The sequence below is a fragment of the Ictalurus furcatus genome, chromosome 12 (assembly GCF_023375685.1).
Source record: "Ictalurus furcatus strain D&B chromosome 12, Billie_1.0, whole genome shotgun sequence".
Classification (NCBI taxonomy): domain Eukaryota; kingdom Metazoa; phylum Chordata; class Actinopteri; order Siluriformes; family Ictaluridae; genus Ictalurus; species Ictalurus furcatus.
Window position 1 is genome coordinate 26,699,924 of NC_071266.1, and position 7,546 is coordinate 26,707,469.

Sequence of the window (7,546 nt, forward strand, 5' to 3'; positions counted from 1 at the left end):
TGATGGTACCACCCCAGCAACCAGGAACAGTAAAGCTGGGTACCTTTACTCCTGAGATTCGAACTGTCTGGACGGGCAAGACATAATAAATGTTATTCTGCGGCTTACCTGAGCCGAGTCCATGACGTTGGCCATCTCAGGTGTCCTGAACCGAGCAGTTCCAGTCGGTTTGGAACTAATGGAGTCGTCCTCTGAGCCGGAGCAGGTGAAACACTACCTTCTGGATCATGTTACGATGGGAGACGCGCTGGGAAATGAACGGGGGCTGAAAGAAAGGTGTGAGATTGAGTCATTTGGACGAGATGAATAACACCAAAAGAACAAGAAGACGCTGTCGCTCGAGACATACAGGGTTTCAGGTTAAAGCGTCACCAACGGTCGCGGTCTCGAGGGTCTCCATGACTACGTCCGAATCCCTCACTAGCCCAGTAAACAGCAGGAAAAACAAAAATCTGTTGTTTAGTTCTGGTACTGTTCGGAGTTTTCCGCCTCCCTGTAGAGTTAAAGAGGACAGAAGGATTCACACAAACTGCTGTTACCGGAACCCTGAACGGTACTGTCCGCGCGCGCTGATGGAAAGGACTCGGAGTCGATTCCCCCCCGCACACACACGCACACACACACACACACGTAAATAAAAAGAGTCGATTCTCGCGTTTCATGAAGGAAGAGTTGACTCCAAGCCACGAGAGTCGACTCAACAGGATGACTCGGTTCAGGTTCGCGGAGCATTTCGTTTTCAGGACATTTAAATTCTTGTTATTTTGGCTTGCAGGTAAACATGTCACTGATGCTGAAGTGTCATTAAAGCTCTACGCTGGAACACGGAATGTGATTCAGGTAAATTCATCTCAAACTCGCGTCTAAACTGACGGGTATTTATTATAAATATTCCAAAAGAAGCACGTGGAATTAATAATCAGGTCAGCAAGACCCCTTTGTCATTGATAATAGCAGTCTTAATAGTGTATTAATGTACTTAATTAACACAGAACTGTTTATTATTATTATTATTATTATTGTTATTATTATTATTATTATTATTATTTATTTATTTATTTATTTTTTTATCTTATAAGGTATCCCCCTCCCTGTGCTGTGTTTTCAGATTTTGGAGCCTGGGAATCGGAGTCGACTCTACGATTTCTGGGAATCGAGTGCAGAATCGGACAGGCGCACGCTGATTCTAGTGACACCCAGAATGAGTCGTTTTACTGTATCGATTCATGGGGATTGGGACAGTGGGATATTGTGTGTGTGTGTGTGTGTGTGTGTGTGTGTGTGTGTGTGTATATATATATATAATAATAGTACTGATGATGATGTGGGCACGGTGGCTTAGAGGTTAGCACATTTGCCTTGCACTGCCAGGGTTAGGGCTTCCAATCCTGCCTCCGCCCAGTGTGCGCAGTGTTTACATGTTCTCCCTGTATTTTGGGGGTTTCCTCCAGGTACTTAAGTTTCCTCCCTCAGTCCAAAGACATGCATTGTAGGCAGTTTGGCATTTCCCAATTTTCTGTAGTGTGTGAGTGTGCCCTGTGATGGGTTGCTACTTCATCCAGAGCGTCCCCCGCCTTCCCTGGGATAGACTCCAGGCTCCCCAAAGACCCTGTGTTGGATAAAGGGTATGAAAAATGGATGGATGGAAGATAACGTCGATGCAACTTGAATCGAAGCCGCATTATTCATGATCACAAATCAATTCACCCGACTCACTAAAAAGAGTAAAAGTCTCATTTATTTTTGCAAATCATAGGATACATCGATAGCTCCGTGTTATTACTCTTGCTGTATAAAGTCCACAACCAAGGACACTGTAACCGGCTACACCAGATATTTGTCTAATCCCTGAAAAAATCCATTTTAATCAGAATATTGTGCTGTAGCTGTCTAGTAATCACAAATGTTTGTCAAGTGACTCTAGGACACAGTGCTTGCATTATGAATTACGCAAGGTCCCGTGCTGGAAATGTATTACATCTTTGCTCTGTTACATTTGAGAGAGCAGGACCACATACACCACTGAGGCAGATTGTGTTAATAACTATAACAGTGCTGCTATCACTATTACTGTATAAATATTATTGTATTATTACTTTTCTCATCTTAATGTAAATCATTATTGTCGTGTTGCAGATATTTTAACCAAATCACATCAGCACTGATATTAATAGAGCATGGCAAGTATTATTATTATTATTATTATTATTATTATTATTATTATTATTCATTCTACAGCAAGAATGAACTGAGATATTCTGTGATTTTTACGTGCAGCCACGTCTCAATGCGCTTGTACCCCTCTTTTCTACCCAGTCTGGATTCGTCCCAGTATATTTTAAAACCCACGCCGTGCCACTATAAGATGGCGTGACTGCATGTGGGTAGCGTAACTACACAGACTTCTGTATGAACTTGGATGAGGAATGAAGTGAGCTCAATGTGCCCTGTGCTACACACTAACACTGCTGATCTGCATAATTACAGCAGGTTCCTCACACTCAGGACTACTCACACTGACAATCTGTCCATAATATGGTGTGACTTTATGATAAGGCATTGATTAGGCAAGAGCTCCATCTAAAGGCCACATTTAACACTTTCTTTTTTTATTAAAGAAGATTTGTGCAGGATCCATAGTGAAGTGATTACTCAAATAATGCAATCCAAATGCTAAATAATCACACAGGGAGTCCAAAGGCCATGGTAGTGTGTGTGTGTGTATATATATATATATATATATATATATATATAAGGAAATGATCAATAGTTAAAGTACAGACCTGCAAAAGGTCACATTTGAGAGAGAGAGAGAGAGAGAGAGAGAGAGAGAGATTGGACAGATGTTCCTCGACAGCAGAGATATAAATTCATATAACCTCTCATACATTTACAGTATTTACACTATGCCTGAAAACATGTCAATAAATTACTCTGCTACAGTTAACCTAGAATTTAATTTCTACAGACAGAAAAACAAACATCTATACCACACAAATCTACATTTTGCATATATTTTTTTTAGAGTTATCGGCTGGGTTGTTCTTCCAGCATCACAGTCTCTGTACTTACACTCTCAGACAGATGACCAATCAGTACTTCAACATTTAATATACTGAGTAAATGGGGTGGGTCTATAGGACTAGTAGTATTTAAACAGTCTAAAAAGTACAGAAGACATCTCCGTGCTGTTTTTAACACACACCCTTGTTGATTTTCTGTCACAGCCAGGAAGTAGGAGGAAGTGCATATCACAGCTCACTTGACCTTGGCAGTGAGTTTAATGTAGGTGAAGTGATTTTACTGGGACTCTGTACATTCTGTTTCCTATATGGTGTGCTGAGTAGGGAGCAGGATAAATGAATAAAGACGTGTCGAGGTTATAAAAACCTCATTCAAACAGCAAATCAGCTGAACATGTTTGTTAACATGTTATTACTGTCGTGCCCTGATTTACATGTGTAAACATTTATATCTACTGTACACACAGCGTCACCTTTTGTTTGTTTATTTAGCTCTTTTTCCAGGATAAATTTTTTGAATGATTTATGGGTAGCTGTTTCTTCATCAAGTCTATATAGCAATGCTCAACTGTTTGCGCCAAGCGGGGCAAGGTCACTAGAGGTCCTCTGTTCTGCACAGAGCAGGAAAAGGACTGAAAAGGAGAGCAGGGAAAGTTCAAGATGAGGATTGGGTACCACACTACATTAAAGTGGTGATGGAGAGTCAGTTAAGGGGAAATGGCGAGGGGAAGGGTGTGTTAAAACAGTACACGGAGCGTTGGCACAGGTTCCCAGACTGGTTCTGGAGAATGCCGTCCCCTGTCCTGCGCAGTTGAGTGTTTTCCCTGTTCTAATGCACCAGTTTAACCAATCAGTGTCTGAATGTCCAGGCTTAGAGCAAGGGAAGAGACTGAAACACTCAGGACAGGGAGTACTCCAGTATCAGGACAGGTGGAAGATCTGGACGTGCAAACCTGAGCTCAGTGATGTAATGTCATTACCCTGTTCCGCCTGTAGGTGGCAGGACTGTAACAGGGGAAAAATGCTGAAAAAGGGCTTGGTGTCTTTGTGCTGCACAGCTTGAATAGAGACCATCAGAACAAAGAAAGAGCCATGAGTTATAAACTGAGCAAAAGCTAACATTTTATCAGCCTCCTTTTAGTACATTAAACATGGAGAAAGACACTTTGCCTAATAATGTATCCTACATAAGAAGTACATGAACGTGTGATAGCTTTACAGAGGGTTTTTCTTTTTTCTTTCCAACATTAAATACCTTTTGAGAGCAAATTTGTGTGTAGACTGAAATCCCTATCAGGTTCACCAGAGGTTTATATTCATGCCCTGGTTCTAATACGTTGTCGTTTCTATAGTGACGACTCGTTCACAGGGACTTGAATGAATGGTAGAAGCTCCACATGACCTGAATCTGGTAAATGGATTTAAAAAAAAAGTGTTATTTAATCATGAAAATTAAGGTTTTCTTTAAGGATACCTGTATTGAAGGAGTCTCCAGTGTCAGTGCTTTTGTTTTGTTTTCTGAAACAGGACACAATGCGGTTCCTCGGTAAGGTTATTGCTTTATTCGCTTCAGGAGAGAGAACAAAAAAAGAAAAAAAAAGAGGCTGGTGAGGGACTGTTTATAGCTGCTATAATGTAAGTGATAAAGCAGGCACACGTAGGACGTGCGCTTTTATTTATCGTGTTATTCGCATTCGTTTACTTGAATTCACCAGCGAAATGTTGATCCTCACATAATCACGTGTCAAATATGTGATTTTCCCACAAGGGATGGTTAGAAAACTTGTAGATGTAGCTAGATGACGTTAGCACAGCCGGGAAAACATCTAACACGCAATACAAGATTGTGTAACTTCTCTCAGAAATGAGTTGTTTATGAATGTATTATAAGGATTCGTTCAAATGTAAAAACAACAACAACAACAACAACAAAACCCTCTATGTTTTTCCTAAAACAGTACAAAATTCTACACAGAAGTCTTAAGAACGCAAATAGTTAGATCAGGAGAAGTCCAAAAGTAATCTAATGAGTAACTTTGGTCTGTACCTAGCCATTCTGCTGGGACCTAACTGAAGGGCTTTTGGGGTGTAGGGTCTGATTTGGGATCAGCCCATAGTCCACAGCCCATTCTCTCTTTCTGAGGCTTTGTTTCCAGCTCTTGTGTCTTTCAGACTGTTGCCATGACATCATCGGTAACCCCGGGAAACCTATTGAGGCAAAAGGACCCAGGAAATGAGGTAATGCTTGTGGAATGTTGGGAAAGGACATAGAACAGAACCCCCCCCCCCCTTTCTAAAAGAGAGAAAGAAAGAGAGGGTGCATCCATAGCGTTTTGTTTTCTTCACCCAGAACTTATTAATGCAGTCGAAGTGCTCATAAGCCTTCAGTGTCCATGTCTCTTTTTCTTACAAACCGAATACAATAAGCTCAATAGACAGAGATCTCACAAAACCAATGATCCCGTTCATCCACAAATTTCAAAAAATGAACTATAAAGATACTGAATTTTTCAAAGTAAATGTCCTTTGAGAGCAGGCAAATAAATAAATAAATAAATAAATAAATAAATAAACAAACAAACAACCAGACACCACTCACATTATTCACATTTAGGAAAGTATTTTTTTTTTATCCATGTGCATTTCCCTACACAGGTTCATTACACACACATTAAATTCTGGATTCTTATAGGTTAGAAGGTGTTGATTAATTGAGAGTTGTAGGCTTTTGAGCTTCCTGAGCTCAAATCATCAGTTGGTAACTTCTCAGATCAAATAGGTCAAATAATAATAATACATTGGGATGGCAAGTTTTAGGTACAAACAGCCAGTTGAGCTCATGGTTACATGCAGAATGAGTGTTCGTTGACCTCTAGCCTTCATCAGGGTCACTTTCTGAACAAAGCCCCACTGTTAGCTGGAGATCCAGTTTTGTATGGGTTTGTTTTTTTAACCCAGCAGTAACACTGAGGTGTTTTTCCACTACTGTATCTGATCCACTTGTACCTGTATTACACGCATGTAAACTATCATGTAGATGCTGAGAAATTCACTCCAATAATATTGGCTCAGCTGTTTCCCTGTCATGGCCTCTTACCACTGATAAATGGGAACGAAGGGGGCTCTGATCAATAAGCTACAGTCAGAAGCATATGGCACACCTGAATTGCCAGTGTATCGTTATTATAAATATACTGAGACCGTATGAGAAGCACATTGGAAAAAAAAGGTCTGAGCTAATTTCTCAGTGGTACGTCTCCAGCTCGACGATGGTCCAGTCTCCCTGCGGTGAGCTTCCCCATGTGGGGGAGTAGCTACTAACAGAGGTGATGGTGGCCGATGCATGGCTAAGTTGGTGCAGGATCTGGGGCCAGGAGCTACTCTCCAGTGGGCTGAGGGTGCCCCCTCCATGCCCGGGCAGGTAAAGCAGTGGTGGACAGCCATCCTCACCTTCAAGCAGCAAAGTCTGGTTGATTAGCTTATGCACCACATCCATCTTGGTATTCCAGTCGTACTCGCGCTGAGGTGGCTGGTGGAGGTTTCCATTTGTTAGACACAGAGGGAGGTGAGTTGGTTTCTCCTCCCCTCCCAGCTCTTTTCTCACTGAAGCATTGTTCTTCTCGACACCTTCGTCCTCACTGGTCTCCATGGCTTCATAGATGGTGCAGAGCCCATGTGAGGGGGAAATGCGCTTGGTTGACTGCACTTTTTGCTGCCTTTTAAGCCGCTGCTCTAGCTCGAGCTGCCACTGCAGGAGCTGCCGCCGCTGCCTGTGCTCCTGATGAAGTTGGAGCTGCAGCAGCTCCAGACGTTGCCTCTCCAACTGCTTCTGCCGTTCGATCCTTTTCCTTTCTTGCTTCTGCCACTGCCGCAGCCTTTGTTGCCTCTCGAGCTGCTTCTGGAGCTCCTGCCGCTGCCTCTGGAGCTCCTGTCGCTGCCTCTCTCCCTCCAGCCATAGACGCTGTTGTCTTTCCTGCTCCTGTCGCTGCAGGATGTGGCGGAGGTGGAGCTGGTGCTGCTCCAGGCGTTTTAGCTGACCTGCTCGTGGGGCTTGTTGCGGACAAGTAGCAGGAAGTCTGACGAGTTCTACCACCCAACTGGTGGGCTGCTTCTGCTGCTGAGGATGGGGCATAAGGGGCTTATAGTGCTGATGTGCATTCTGAACCAGATTGAGGTAGTGATTGCCGTTGACCTCTGGAGAAAGTGACGGCGAGTTGCCATACTTTACTTCCCGACGGCTTGGTAGAGGAGGGTTATTGTACCCTGTGAAACAGTCAAGAGCACTTGCTATATTGATTACTGATAGAGACAAATAACAGAGACGGGGGTTGACCAGAGGGAAAAGAATGAGAAATAAAACCAGACTGAAAGTGGCATACAGACCATGGAGGGAGAAATACGGTCAAGCAGCACTGCACAATTTAAAAAATAAAATCACAGGACAAAACCATGATTGTTGGGCCTGTTAGTCTAATAATCAATGATCTTATCATGGTCAAGTATCCACAAGCAAATCTTCACTA

General features: G+C 42.6%; 1 long non-coding RNA gene across 4 annotated transcripts; it reads right to left on the reverse strand.

Moving 5' to 3' along the window:
* Window positions 1-2,770: 2,770 nt before the first annotated feature.
* On the reverse strand, window positions 2,771-5,647 carry LOC128615683 (uncharacterized). Of its 4 annotated transcripts, XR_008387256.1 has the most exons (5): window positions 5,071-5,647; window positions 4,726-4,849; window positions 4,279-4,590; window positions 4,004-4,081; window positions 2,771-3,655 (listed from the first exon to the last, which is right to left on the reverse strand). It is a non-coding gene; the product is annotated as an uncharacterized LOC128615683 (long non-coding RNA). The 4 variants fall into 4 exon arrangements; XR_008387255.1 differs by having other exon boundaries at window positions 2,771-4,081; window positions 4,736-4,849; XR_008387254.1 differs by having other exon boundaries at window positions 2,771-4,081.
* Window positions 5,648-7,546: the final 1,899 nt, after the last annotated feature.